General features: G+C 39.8%; 1 protein-coding gene across 1 annotated transcript in view; it reads right to left on the reverse strand.

Annotated features, from left to right (window-relative positions):
• LOC120045006 (transcription factor RFX3-like) overlaps nt 1–6,887 on the reverse strand; it is a 28,954-nt gene extending 22,067 nt beyond the window's left edge. Inside the window, exon 1 of the mRNA XM_038989810.1 lies at nt 6,805–6,887. The gene's annotated coding sequence lies outside the window, so the exon portion shown is untranslated. The remainder of the gene's footprint in view (nt 1–6,804) is intronic.
• Nucleotides 6,888–14,926: the final 8,039 nt, after the last annotated feature.

The following is a 14,926-nucleotide window of genomic DNA, read 5'->3' on the forward strand; positions in this document are numbered from 1 at the left end:
TATTATTTTTTAACTAAAAACCCGCTTTTGCTTTATCAAAACGGGATATTGTGTGTAGAAGAGGGAACATATATATATATATATATATATTTTTTAGAATAAGGCTGTAACGTAGAAAATGTGGAAAAGGGGAAGGGGTCTGAATACTTACCAAATGCCCTGTACGTACCAAGACTGAATGTTCCTTAAAACGCAGAGTTCCAGCTTGGACTTAAATCTGACCTGAAAATGGTTGTCAAGCGATGCTCAACATACATACATACATAAATACATACATATACAGTGCCTTGCAAAAGTATTCATCCCCAGAGGCGTTTTTCCTATTTAGTTGCATTACAACCTGTAATTTAATGGATTTTTATTTGGATTTCATGTAATGGACATGCACAAAATAGTCCAAATTGAAAATTGAAAAAAATTACTTGTTTCAAAAAAATTCTAAAAAATAAAAAGGAAAAGTGGTGCGTGTTTATGTATTCACCCCCTTTGCTATGAAGCCCTTAAATATGATCTGGTCCAACCAATTACCCTCAGAAGTCACATTATTTCATTAATTAAGTTCACCTATGTGCAATCTAAGTGTCATATGATCTGTCACATGATCTCAGTATATTTATATTATAAAACACACACACCTGTTCTGAAAGGCCCCAGTGTCTGCAACACCACTAAGCAAAGGGCACCACCAAGCAAGCGGCACCATGAAAACCAAGGAGCTCTCCAAACAGGTCAGGGCCAAAGTTGTGGAGAAGAACAGATCAGGGTTAGGTTCTAAAAAAAATCTGAAACTTTGAACATCCCACAGAGCACCATTAAATCCATTATTAAAAAAATGGAAAGAATATTTCACCACAACAAACCTGCCAAGAGAGGGTCGCCCACCAAAACTCACGGACCAGGCAAGGAGGGCATTTTTTAATATTTTATTTATTTCACCTTTATTTAACCAGGTAGGCTAAATGATAACAAGTTCTCATTTACAACTGCGACCTGGCCAAGATAAAGCAAAGCAGTGCCACACAAACAACAACACAGAGTTACACATGGAATAAACAAGCGTACAGTCAATAACACAATAGAAAAAAAGAAAGTCTAAATACAGTGTGTGCAAATGGCGTGAGGGGGTAAGGCAATAAATAGGCCATAGTAGCAAGTAATTATAATTTAGCAAATTAACACTGGAGTGATAGATGTGCAAGTAGAAATACTGGTGTGCAAAAGAGCAGAAAAGTAAATAAAAACAATATGGGGGGTAGGTAGATTGGATGGGCTATTTACAGATGGGCTATGTACAGCTGCAGCGATCGGTAAGCTGCTCGGATAGCTGATGTTTAAAGTTAGTGAGGGAAATATAAGTCTCCAGCTTCAGCGATTTTTGCAATTCGTTCCAGTCACTGGCAGCAGAGAACTGGAAGGAAAGGCGGCCAAAGGAGGTGTTGGCTTTGGGGATGACCAGTGAGATATACCTGCTGGAGCGCGTGCTACAGGTGGGTGTTGTTATCGTGACCAGTGAGCTGAGATAAGGCGGAGCTTTACCTAGCAAAGACTTATAGATGACCTGGAGCCAGTGGGTCTGGCGACGAATACGTAGCGAGGGCCAGACGATAAGAGCATACAGGTTGCAGTGGTGGGTGGAATATTAATCAGAGAGGCAACAAAGAGACCAAAAATAACCCTGAAGAAGCTGCAAAGCTCCACAGCGGAGATGGGAGTATCTGTCCGTAGGACCACTTTAAACCGTACACTCCACAGAGCTGGGCTTTACAGAAGAGTGGCCAGAAAAAAGCCATTACTTACAGAAAAAAATAAGCAAACACGTTTGGTGTTCGCCAAAAGGCATGTGGGAGACTCCCCAAACATATGCAAGAAGGTACTCTGGTCAGATGAGACTAAAATTGAGCTTTTTGGCCATCAAGGAAAACGCTATGTCTGGCGCAAACACAACACCTCTCATCACCCCGAGAACACGATCCCCACAGTGAAGCATGGTGGTGGCAGCATCATGCTGTGGGGATGTTTTTCCTCGGCAGGGACTGGGTAACAGGTCAGAATTGAAGGAATGATGGATGGCGCTAAATACAGGGAATTCTTGAGGGAAACCTGTTTCAGTCTTCCAGAGATTTGAGACTGGGACTGAGGTTCACCTTCCAGCATGACAATGACCCTAAGCATACTGCTAAAGCAACACTTGACTGGTTGAAGGGGAAACATTTAAATGTCTTGGAATGGCCTAGTCAAAGCCCAGACCTCAATCTAATTGAGAATATGTGGTATGACTTAAAGATTGCTGTACACCAGCGGAACCCATCCAACTTGAAGGAGCTGGAGCAGTTTTTCCTTGAGGAATGGGCAAAAATCCCAGTGGCTAGATGTGCCAAGCTTTTGAGACATAACCCAAGAGACTTGCAGCTGTAATTGCTGCAAAAGGTGGCTCTACAAAGTATTGACTTTGGGGGGGGTTAATAGGTAAGCACGCTCAAGTTCTGTTTTTTTTTCACACAAAAAAATGTTTTGCATCTTCAAAGTGGTAGGCAAGTTGTGTACATCAAATGATACAAACCCCCCCCAAAAAATCTATTTTAATTCCAGGTTGTAAGGCAACAAAACAGGAAAAATGCCAAGGGGGGGTGAACATTTTTGCAAGTCACTGTACAAACCTACATATACACACAGTTGAAGTCGGAAGTTTACATACACCATAGCCAAATACATTTAAACTCAGTTTTTCACAATTCCTGACATTTAATCCAAGTAAAAATTCCCTCTCTTAGGTCAGTTAGGATCACCAGTATTTTAAGAATGTGAAATGTCAGAATAATAGTAGAGAGAATGACTTATTTAAGCTTTTATTTATTTCTTTCATCACATTCCCAGTGGGTCAGAAGTTTACATACACTCAATTAGTATTTGGGAGCATTTCCTTTAAATTGTTTAACTTGTGTCAAACGTTTCAGTAGCCTTCCACAAGCTTCCCACAATAAGTTGGGTGAATGTTGGCCGACCCTTAGTGATGGCCACTCCAATACCTTGACTTTGTTGTCCTTAAGCCATTTTTGCCACAACTCTGGAAGTATGCTTGGGGTCATTGTCCATTTGGAAGACCCATTTGCGACCAAGCTTTAACATCCTGACTGATGTCTTGAGATGTTGCTTCAATATATCCACATAATTTTTCTTTCTTCATGATGCCATCTATTTTGTGAAGTGCACCAGTCCCTCCTGCAGCAAAGCACCCCCACGACATGATGCTGCCACCCCCGTGCTTCACGATTGGGATGCCTCCCCCTTTTTCCTCCAAACGATGGTCATTATGACCAAACAGTTCTATTTTTGTTTCATCAGACCATAGGACATTTCTTCAAAAAGTATGATCTTTGTCCCCATGTGCAGTTGCAAACCATAATCTGGCTTTTTTAGGGCGGTTTTGGAGCAGTGGCTTCTTCCTTGCTTGGCGGCCTTTCAGGTTATGTCAATATAGGACTTGTTTTACTGTGGATATAGATACTTTTGTACCTTTTTTCTCCAGCATCTTCACAAGGTCCTTTGCTGTTGTTCTAGGATTGATTTGCACTTTTCGCACCAAAGTACGTTCATCTCCAGGAGACAGAACGCGTCTCCTTCCTGAGCGGTATGGCGGCTGCGTGGTCCCATGTTGTTAATACTTGCGTACTATTGTTTGTACAGATGAACGTGGTACCTTCAGGCGTTTGGAAATTGCTCCCAAGGATGAACCAGACTTGTGGAGGTCTACAATTTGTTTTCTGAGGTCTTGGATGATTTCTTTTGAGTTTCCCATGATGTCAAGCAAGGAGGTGCTGAGTTTGAAGGTAGGCCCTGAAATACATCCACAGGTACACCTCCAATTGACTCAAATTAAGTCAATTAGCCTATCAGAAGCTTCTAAATCCATGACATCATTTTCTGGAATTTTCCAAGCTGTTTAAAGGCACAGTCAACTTAGTGTATGTAAACTTCTGAACCACTGGAATTGTGATACAGTGAATTATAGGTGAAATAATCTGTCTGTAAACAATTGTTGGAAAAATTACTTGTGTTATGCACAAAGTAGATGTCCTAACCGACTTGCCAAAACGATAGTTTGTTAACAAGAAATGTGTGGAGTGGTTGAAAACCGAGTTTTAAAGACTCCATCCTAAGTGTATGTAAAATTCCGACTTCAACTGTGTGTGTGTGTGATATATATATCACACACACACACACACACACACACACACACACACACACACTATTATTCTGTTTTACAAAGTTTAGAATTTTTCTTCCACTTTCACATTAGAGCATTTTGTGTCGATTGTTGACACACAAAAAAAGACAATCAACTACATTTTAATCCCATTTTGTAATAACAAAATGTGGAAAAAGTCACGGGGTGTGAATACTGTCTGAAGGCACTATAACAGTCATTTCTTGGCTTGTTTGTCAGGGGAAGGTAATGTGAGGGAGCTCAAAAACAATTAGGGTCAGGAGACCCACCAAGACCCACTGTGCACCTGTCCCACATCTCCACACACACCTGTTCCTCTCCCCTAGCAGGACCAGAGGGCTGCGGCTGGCTGCAGAGAACTCCCAGTGGACCTGACTGTAAAGAAGGATAATGCAACATAAAGAAACCTGGTGCTTTCCCTTCCTCGCACAGGGGTCCAAATCCATCTATAATGATCATCCAAGAGGGCATAAGAGCCTCAAGATCACTAGGAGGAAACTGATAATCTATATAGATCCATGTGTCTCTACACTTTCATTGACAATTTGCTGTGAACAACTATACAATAATGTAGCCTATAATTGATCAAGTAAAAAATTGTCTGTCGGTAAGGAGTAGCATGAGAGGATATTTTATGTTTTTATCTGGGCAGCAGGCCTATACACCACTCTTGACTGAGCAAACACCAAACTAGCATTCAGTGCAAAGATGGCTAGGATATTTCCATGTTGCAGATTAATAAAACGTGTGGTGCACCTTAATGCAAATTGCAGAGGTTTGAGAGAGTAAAAAGGGTGTTCAAAGCCTTTTTAATGATGCTTTGGTGGAGAGAACTGGGATATAGCCCTGATAATTACTACAAAGCCACCCAGTCTATTCCAGATACAATAATAATTCCCACCTTAAGAACCTGACTGTCTGCTGCCCCTTTCATTGTCCCAGCGACTCTATACTGCTCTCCGTTTTCAAGGAGGGTCAGAGAATGTTGGCCTAACAAAATGACACCTGAAAACCCCAGGTACAATCCCAGTTAGAATTGAATATTCAAAAGTTATGAACCTCGTATTCCGTGCCATGAATGTCTGTGAGATAAAGAGACATGACTGTCATTTGCAGTAAGTTTTAGGCCAAATTTCCCCTGCTTGGTGGAATCAGTGGGCGCCTCTGTCCAGCTGTTGCTGACATCTGCCAGATCTTACAATGCCTGGATAGGTATTTTGCCTGGATAGGTATTTTACCTATCAGCCAACCATGTCATATGTTATAGAAATCTGTCAGTCAATGACACAGTTGATGACATAACATGCAACCATTGGCTGATGCATGCAATGTCTGAGCAGGGGAACACTACCAGTGAGTCCAAAACGCAGCTGAAACAGGGTGGTTACACTGTCATTAACCCATCAGTTAGCTACCTACCCAACCCCACAAGTAACTAAAAAAAAAAAAAAACACCTGTCATCATCAGGTTCAGTTTGTTTTTGATTAGCCTAATGTAACTTGACAATTAAAGAAATTTGATAGATGACTGCATTTATTATTTGTGCTTTGTCTTCAAGACAGTATCAACTTCACTCTTCTACCTGCTCACAGCACAATTCCATCTCTCTGACACACACACTACAACGGTAGCTAAATGTCAATGTGATAGCTATTGTTTCTTTTACTTTTTGCATCAGCTTAAACAATTCTAACGTTAGCTAGATAGTGCTCTGTGCCATAGCATAGGCATTTCAAACTGGCTAGCTAACCATAGCTAGATAGGTTATGACTAATGAAATTAGCTAGCTGGTTAACGGGTAATGGATTGTGATGACACATTCAACTAAAAACATCTGAAATTAATAACCATTGAAAGGTTTAGCTAAAGTAGTTAGCTAGCTAACTTGGCTAGCCGCTCTCGCTTAACACAGGGTGAGCTACCGAAGCCTTTGTGGCACCTGCTCTGCAACGCTAGCTACAAAGGAAGCTAGCTGGTTAACCAAGTGTATGCTAGCAAGCAAAGACAAAAGGGAAAAGCTACTGCTAACCTCAATTAGCAATAATTACTGAATGAACATGGTAGCTCGAATTGATTTAAAATGACAAAGCAAGTAACTACCTATATTTCGTATAATATTACTGAAAATGTGCGGTATCTTGACAGCCATCATACCAGGAAGTTGGCGATGGTCATTGAAACACACAAATCAGACACCTGCTCTGACTGTATCTAGCTAGTTGCTAACTAGCGTTAGCCAAAACAAGCTAGCTAGCGTTAGCTGTCATTGCACGGCCGATGAGCCACAGCAAACTCGGATAGAATAGCTAACGTTAGCAAGCTAGCAACATAAAACATTTTTTGGCGTATAAACGTTGTTTATTAGCTTGCTACTTTCGCAAATAAGCACATTGCTTTCTAACGTTACCTGGAAGGAAATAACATTAACGTTATCTCAGCTAGCTAACCATGTAATAAGGGAGAGCAGATATGAATTTGCTTATGACAAAAATAGCACGGTAGACATTTTATAAAGTATAATCATTTGGCGTGAATTAGAGAAAACACATGCTGGTATAAATAGTAAGTATATTCAAACCTGGGCTGAGGACTGGTTGATGAGGATGAGGATGGTGTGGTGGTAATGATGGAACGAGAGGTTGTTGTTGTTGGTGGGTTACAGTCGCCAGGACTACGGTGACTATGGCGCTGCCTCACAGGGCAACAGTTGCTATAAAACTCACCGGGCGCAACCTAACCTGAGTATTCTGTAGGAGGAGCTACAATGATGGCGTGTTGGATGGATGTGCTGCTGAGAAAATACAAATATGATACAAGAAAACCAGCTTTAGTATTATAAGCGGTATTGCAATTAATTAAGGAGGATGTTATCATAAATATAGGGAATCATCAATTTACTCATCGGCTCTGCTGCAGAGCGTGGGACGTCTAGAAACATTGAGGTGGATAGGGGTGTACTGTTCATGTTTCATTTAATCTAATGTATGAAAAATGCGGATACAAATATTGTCATAGAATAGTTCATTATGCGCACATTACAACATGGAAAACAGTATTAATAATCGCATTAGTTCATTGAATCAAGTTGTTTTCCCAAAGCGGGACTACCGTGCACCACTGGGTGATAAAGAGTGGTTGAGATAACAAAGAAAGGAGGCTTTTTTTGTTGTTGAGATTTTAGATTTTTTTTTACTGGGGTTACTTCTGTAATATAAATTACTTTGTCAATAATTAACAATTTCTATTGTTTAGGACCAAATTAAATATGTCAGGGTTTCATCATCTACCAATGCAACTAAATGTAATAAATGACAAGCTTTCTTTTTTCCTTACACATTTATGTATAACAGTAGATAGACATGCCTTCTTACAAAAACCTCAAATATTCTCTAGGCTCAATCATAATTTTTTTAAATTAAAAAACAACAATTCAAGTCAGATTCCTCAACATATTCGCACAAAAATATATTTGATTTATCGAAGGACATTCTGTTTCATGAAATGAATACATATGCTACGAAGAACAACACACATATGAAAAAGAACAACACACACATGCCTTCAATGTGCTTCTTATGGAATTTACATAGAATAATTCCATAAAAGGAGGGACAATATTTTGATATAACTGTACAAATGCATTCAATTAATGTAAACATAAAAACATCCTCCAAATCTCAATATCATTGGCATCCACAGAACTGCAATTCTTTTTCAGTATACAATCTTTAGGAGGCACTTTCATTGTGGGCTTAGACTCTGAGATCTGATGATACTGACTTGAATGAAGACAGCATCTAAAGATGTCAGAATTATCATGACTTGCCATGATGAAAACAATGTTCATTGACTAATATCAGTTAATAAGTGATGTGGACATGTTCATTTTGCCTATTTAATTAAAGGTACTAAATGTCCCCTCATGTCTACAGTTCTCACCCAAGATGGGCATCACACTCAGGTCAATGTCAAGGAACATGTAGCTGAAGAACAATATAGTTGTTGTACGAGTTGTATTACAGAGTATCTGTTTTAGAAAAGAGGTAGATTTGCTGACCCCTCAGTGTAGATACAGGACAGCTGGCTAGGGCAACGGTCCACTGCACTGACATGTAAATAAGCGTCCTCTGACATCACTGGCACTGGGTTAACAAGCAGATCCTGTGATGCACCCTGCAGGTCATATACTATGGATGCAACAATAACACACATAGTCATTATTATAAGATAGATGCAAATGAATGCATGTTGATCCGTAATGTACTGTATTGTCCTTTGTGTCTCTTTATTACCTGTGAGCCCAGACAGAGCTCTTTGGGAGATGTCTAGTCTTTTCTGAGTTGTGAATGTTGGAGAAAGGCTATCATCAAACTCTGGGATCTCCATCAGGTGACAGGAGTTCGTCTGCTTGGTGGATTTATGTGTACCATTATTGTATAATGGAGAGTACACCATCTGGATCTGACCACTAAAACCTGAGGAGGAAAAGAACAGGTACTTCTTGTTATTTTAATTTCCGAATAGATGAAGGGGGAGACTGTAGTATCTGTTTTCATTCTCTGATGTTTCCCTATTTTCATCTTCATTAATTTTTATTTCTTCAGAAGCACCTTGGCTTTATTTTAATTTCATTTATACATTTGATTTGAACAGGGACAATTTACAACAAAACATAAAAGTCTCAGAAGTGAGAAGTGATGCGCTGCACCAGAGCTAACAGCTCGTTTACATAATCTACGTCCCCGGGCAGGTGAACAATAAACATGAAAACATTATATACAAACAGGCAACCTACTGGGCACAGATGTCAATTCAACGTCTATTCCACGTTGGTTCAACAACACTTTATTTAAATGACGTGGAAACAATGCTGATTCAACAAATGTGTGCCCAGTAGGAACATACATACATAGACATATTAAAACCAGAGGTCATATCTTTCTCTAAACACGGTATAGATAAAAGTAATAATAGTAATAATACTTAGTTGAAGTTCTATGAACCATTACAATCACCATGGCATCTTATTGAAGAACTATTATTCATCTGATATATAAAAACAATAGAAATGGTGCACAGCGTGCTTGTGTGAACACCTTGTCAACATTAAGTGCTGCTGTCCAGCAGGAAAAAAGTGATATCTATTTTAAGCTATGATTGATAGTGAAGCTGCTTCTTCTTTCCTACGTAGAAGAACATCAGCCACCAGCTGCACAACTGATAGAAATAAGCCAAGATCAACCTACAGAATGTCAAACCACCCACACAATTCTTTAATAGACTTTTTCATAATAAAACAAACAATAACTCTCATTGCGGAGTAGAAATTTCCCGGAGGAATTGTACCATTGTTTTCTTTCCCCAGGCACATTTCCACAGTCAATAAGCGAAGCCCCTTTGTAGGTGCAGGTGTAATTCTATGTAGATCTCTGTGATGCATTATCGAATGTCACTTTTGACATGCCAATGAAGGATATCACCAACTTAACACCTAATAGATGCAGCGAACATATGAGGTACCTGTAGTTAGTAGGTGTCATTTACCTGGGTGTTGGTCTATGTTTACTACAGGAGTGTGATTGGGATGATTCAGGGGTGTGCTGGTCTTTAGGGATAAGACAGTAGGATGGTGAGTGTGAGGACTGGAGGGGCCAGGCAGTTGGTGTTGGTGGGACCCGGGGTTGAGTTGGTGGGTGGACCTATCAACAAACCTGAAATGTTTCAAATATATGAGTGAATATCAGGCTGTTAAAATGAGACATACAGTCAGCTACAAAAGTATTGGGACAGTCACACATTTGTTGTCGTTTTGGCTCTGTACTCCAGCTTTTGGATTGGAAACGATACAATGGTTATGAGGTTAAAGTGCATACTGCCAGCTTTAATTTGAAGGTATTTTCATCCATATTGGGAGAACCGTTTAGAAATTAAAGCACTTTTTATACATGGTCTCCCCCTTTTATTGGACCAAAAGTATTGGGACAAATTCACTTATGTGTATTAAAGTAGTAACACGTTAAGCATTTGGTCCCATATTCATAGAACGCAATGACAATATCAAGCTTGTGACTAAAATAATTGGTTGGATGCATTTGCTATTTGTTTTGGTTGTGTTTCAGATTATTTTGTGCCCAATATAAATTAATGGTAAATAATGTATGGTGTCATTTTGGAGTCACTTTTGTTGTTAATAAGAATATAATATGTTTCTAAACACTTCTACATTAATGTGGATGTTTCCATGATTAGCCTATGGATAATCTTGAATGAATCGTGAATAATGATGAGTGAGACATACTCCCGCTAAATATCATACTCCCGCTAATCATGGCAACATACACATTAATGTAGAAGTGTTTAGAAACATATTCTATTCTTATTTAAAATAATTGTGACTCAAAAAAATATCCACAAATTATAGCTGACAGTCTGCAGTTTAACCTCGTAGTCATTGTATCATTTCAAATCCAAAGTGCTGGAGTACAGAGCCAAAACAACGACAAATGTGTCACTGTCCCAATACTTTTGGAGCTCACTGTAATTTCATCTGCATACCTACTGCACAATATCATGATGCTGTTAACCCTACTCTCTGCCTCAAACCACTGAAAGCTATTTTAGTCAAAAGACACACAATATCATGATGCTGTTAACCCTACTCTCTGCCTCAAACCACTGAAAGCTATTTTAGTCAAAAGACACACAATATCATGATGCTGTTAACCCTACTCTCTGCCTCAAACCACTGAAAGCTCTTATAGTCAAAAGACACACAATATCATGATGCTGTTAACCCTACTCTCTGCCTCAAACTACTGACAGCTCTTTCAGTCAAAAGACACTGACAAGTAGACGTCTGTTTAAAAGAGGCAGCTACTTCGTAACTGAGGCATAGTAACATAGCACACTTGCCCGACATTAAATAACCAATTTGAACTAAGCACAGATAGAAGTTTCTTATTTAGCAGACGGTATTTGAGAGAAATCTTAATGACCTGTTTTTTTTTTTTTTTGCCCAGACTGGAAAAATATATTTCCCCAAACTAAGCATCAGAAAGTAAGAGATAAGAAAATGCTTCAGAAGGCAAAACAATGAGTTGGTTGAATGCTTTTATTGTGTAGCTGTAAACCTTTTTCATTTTTCTTACTGGCACCAGTGTAATTAAAATAATTGAGGTGTTTACAATGCAATTGATTAAGGGAATAACGATGAACAGGCTGAATGAGTGAATAACGAAATCACATAAAGGCAGTGAAGAAAATGTCAACAGCGATTTTACAATCGATTTAACATCTAGAAAGGTAATAACAGCAATTCTCTTCCCACAGCCTCTGAATGGTATTTTTCAGATTTTATGATTCACTTATTGAATTCCTGAGCCACTCAAGTTGGTGCCTATAGCTTCCACTAATGCAGGCCCTTGAGACCAATGACCAACGCTTTCAATGGCTGATTGTGTACCCAGAATCCTGTGGTGAATGCTGCGGCCTACCGCTGCTGCCAGGACAATCAGTGTCAGTGAGAAGCCATGAGCATCTGGCTGCCCAAAATGACAGAAAACCCTCCTTCTCACCGCCTTTGAAGTGCATGGACGAAGTTATGTTTTTTTGTGAGCTGAACAGGCAACAGTGTTGCTGGCCATTCCCAACCTGTAAAACCTCTTATCAACAGCTCTCTTCACAGCTGAGATGCAGCGTGCCACAAAAAGCCTATTGGAGTGTTTCACAATGGGAGAAAATTGTGCTTTATTTTAATCAGATTATTCTAACTATGAGGCTACTGCCATAAATCCATGACAACCGATGTTTAAGTACTTATTTGTTGCAGATGAGAAAAAAATAGAGAAAAGGGGAGAGGCATTGGAATCAGTCATGGCTACAGGGACTGTGCCAATGGGAACTCAAAATGAATAGAAAATAGCCAGTCGCTTGCCCAACAGATGCAACTGGGCCTGCAGGTTCTCTTCACAGAAAGTAGATGTGAACACGTTTAAAAAACCAAACCACATTAACGGGATGGATGAGAAATATAACCATCTATTCACCATTGTCTGACACATTGTCAGAGAGTCAGACATTATGCAACCAGTGATGCCATTAAAACACATATCTGCCCGTCAATGTCTTAGACACACTGAGACAGAAAAAAAGTATCTGCCAGGAGCCATCAATAGAGTATGTTGGAGGGACTGTAGATTTCAACAGGACTAGGTAAGGTCTGTCACTGTATAAAGATATAATTGTCCCCTGCAGAATACCAAGAACGCTGTTAATCGGTAACCCAGTAGGGGAAAGAGCAATGATGTATATACACCCTGGATTGCTGAAGCTATGTATTGGTCAGTGAGAGCCACCGGTCGGACATATTGGCACTCCCCTTGAGGAGCAGTAGAATTAATAGAATTCTACAGTATTTAAATTAAATGTTTCAAAGACTAAATTATACACTACATGACCAAAAGTATGTGAACACCTGCTCGTCGAACATCTCATTCAAAAATCATGGGCATTAATATGGAGTTACCCCCCCCCCCCCCTTTGCTGCTATAACAGCCTCCACTCTTCTGGGAAGACTTTTCACTAGATTTAGGAACATTGCTGCGGGGACTTGCTTCCATTCAGCCACAAGAGCATTAGTGAGGTTGGGTACTGATGTTGGACGATTAGGTCTGAATTGCAGTCGGGCTTTCCAATTTATACCAAAGGTGTTTGATGGGGTTGAAGTCAGGGCTCTGTGCAGGCCAGTCAAGTTCTTCGAACACCGACAAACCATTTCTGTATGGGTCTCACTTTGTGCACGGGGGCATTGTCATGCTAAAACAGGAAAGGGCCTTCCCCAAACTGTTGCCACAAAGTTGGAAGCACAGAATCATCTAGAATGTCATTGTATGCTGTAGCGTTAAGATTTCCCTTCACTGGAACTAAGGGGCCTAGCCCAAACCATGAAAAACACCCCCAGACCATTATTCCTCCTCCACCAAAGTTTACAGTTTGCACTATGCATTGGGGTAGGTAGCATTCTCCTGGCATCCGCAAAACCCAGATTCGTCCGTCAGACTGCCAGATGGTGAAGCGTGATTCATCACTCCAGTGAACATGTTTCCACTGCTCCAGAGTCCAATGGCGGCAAGCTAAACACCACTCTAGCCGATGCTTGGCATTGGGCATGGTAGTCTTAGGCTTATGTGCGGCTGCTCGGCCATGGAAAGCCATTTCATGAAGCTCCTGACGAACAGTTCTTTGCTGACATTGCTTTCAGAGGCAGTTTGGAACTCGGTAATGAGTGTTGCAATCGAGGACAGATGATTTTTACGCGCTACACATTTCAGCACTAGGCAGTCCTGCTCTGTGAGCTTATGTGGCCTACCACTTCGCGGCTGAGCCGTTGTTGCTCATAGAGGTTTTCACTTCAAAATAACAGCACTTACAGTTGTCCGGGGCAGCTCTAGCAAGACAGACATTTTGCGAACTGACTTGTTGGAAAGGTGGCATCCTATGACGGTGCCATGTTGAAAGTCACTGAGCTCTTCAGTAAGGCCATTCTACTGCCATTGTTTGTCTATGGAGATTGCATGACTTTGTGCTCAATTTTACACACCTGTCAGCGACGGGTGTGGCTGAAATAGCCGAATCCACTAATTTAAAAGGGTGTCCACATACCTTTGTATATATAGTACATTTATTTAAGTATTTTGTTGTTGTAGTGAGGACAGTTACAAAACTTTGCAAAAAATGATACTTTAAGGAAAATGTTTTAATATATGATTTTTTATCTTTATGTTTATCTTACATAATATAATTTAAAAGTATGCATTAAGGTGTCTGTAATAGAATAAACGTGGCAAAAACAAATGTTGACATTAATAAATGAATTTCTATAGCTTCCAAAATGTTTTTTACACCGGCGATGGTGCCAAGATAGAGCTGCGAGGGCTTCAAAACAGCGCCCCCTGTCAGTCATCTAGTGTATATATTAGAAACTACTTGTTTGATAGTACTGCACTGTTGGAGCCAGAAGCACAAGTATTTCGCTACACGCGCAATAACATCAACTAAACATGTGCATGTGACCAATAACATTTGATTTGATTTAATAAATCCTTGGGAGTGAGACTGAAAGACAGTCTCTTAAGGCAATGACTTCAGAACTTTCATTAGCCAGCACTTGTCATAACTGTGAAACACATGAAATGTAAGTTCTTCAAACTTTACACAAGACCTGGAAAAATGACTGAATTCTCAGTCTTAAGGAAGGAACATTGAATGCAATTATAAACATCCTTGCATGACTCCTACTCCTATATGTTTATTACAGTGGAGGCTGTTGGGGGGAGAACGGGTCATAATAACGGCTGGAATGGAGTAAATGGAATGGTATCAAAAACATGGTTTTCATGTGTTTGATACCATTCCATTCACTCCGTTCCATCCATTAAACTCCATTCCAGTTATTATTATGAGCCGTCCTCCCCTCAGCATCATCCACTGGTTTATTATAAATTGATTATTGCATTTATGTTGAGAATACTTCATTACAGCGATATAAATATGTAACTAAATATGACTATGATGAATGGTTTAAACAGTATCCACTTTTCTAGTTCAAGACTGTCTCTTACACTTTTTTACATTTAAAACAGAATTACAGTATATTAGGCACATATAGTTTTAATATGAAAATGGTCTCACCATCAATGTCT

This window comes from Salvelinus namaycush, chromosome 3 (assembly GCF_016432855.1).
Source record: "Salvelinus namaycush isolate Seneca chromosome 3, SaNama_1.0, whole genome shotgun sequence".
In the NCBI taxonomy this organism is placed as follows: Eukaryota; Metazoa; Chordata; class Actinopteri; order Salmoniformes; family Salmonidae; genus Salvelinus; species Salvelinus namaycush.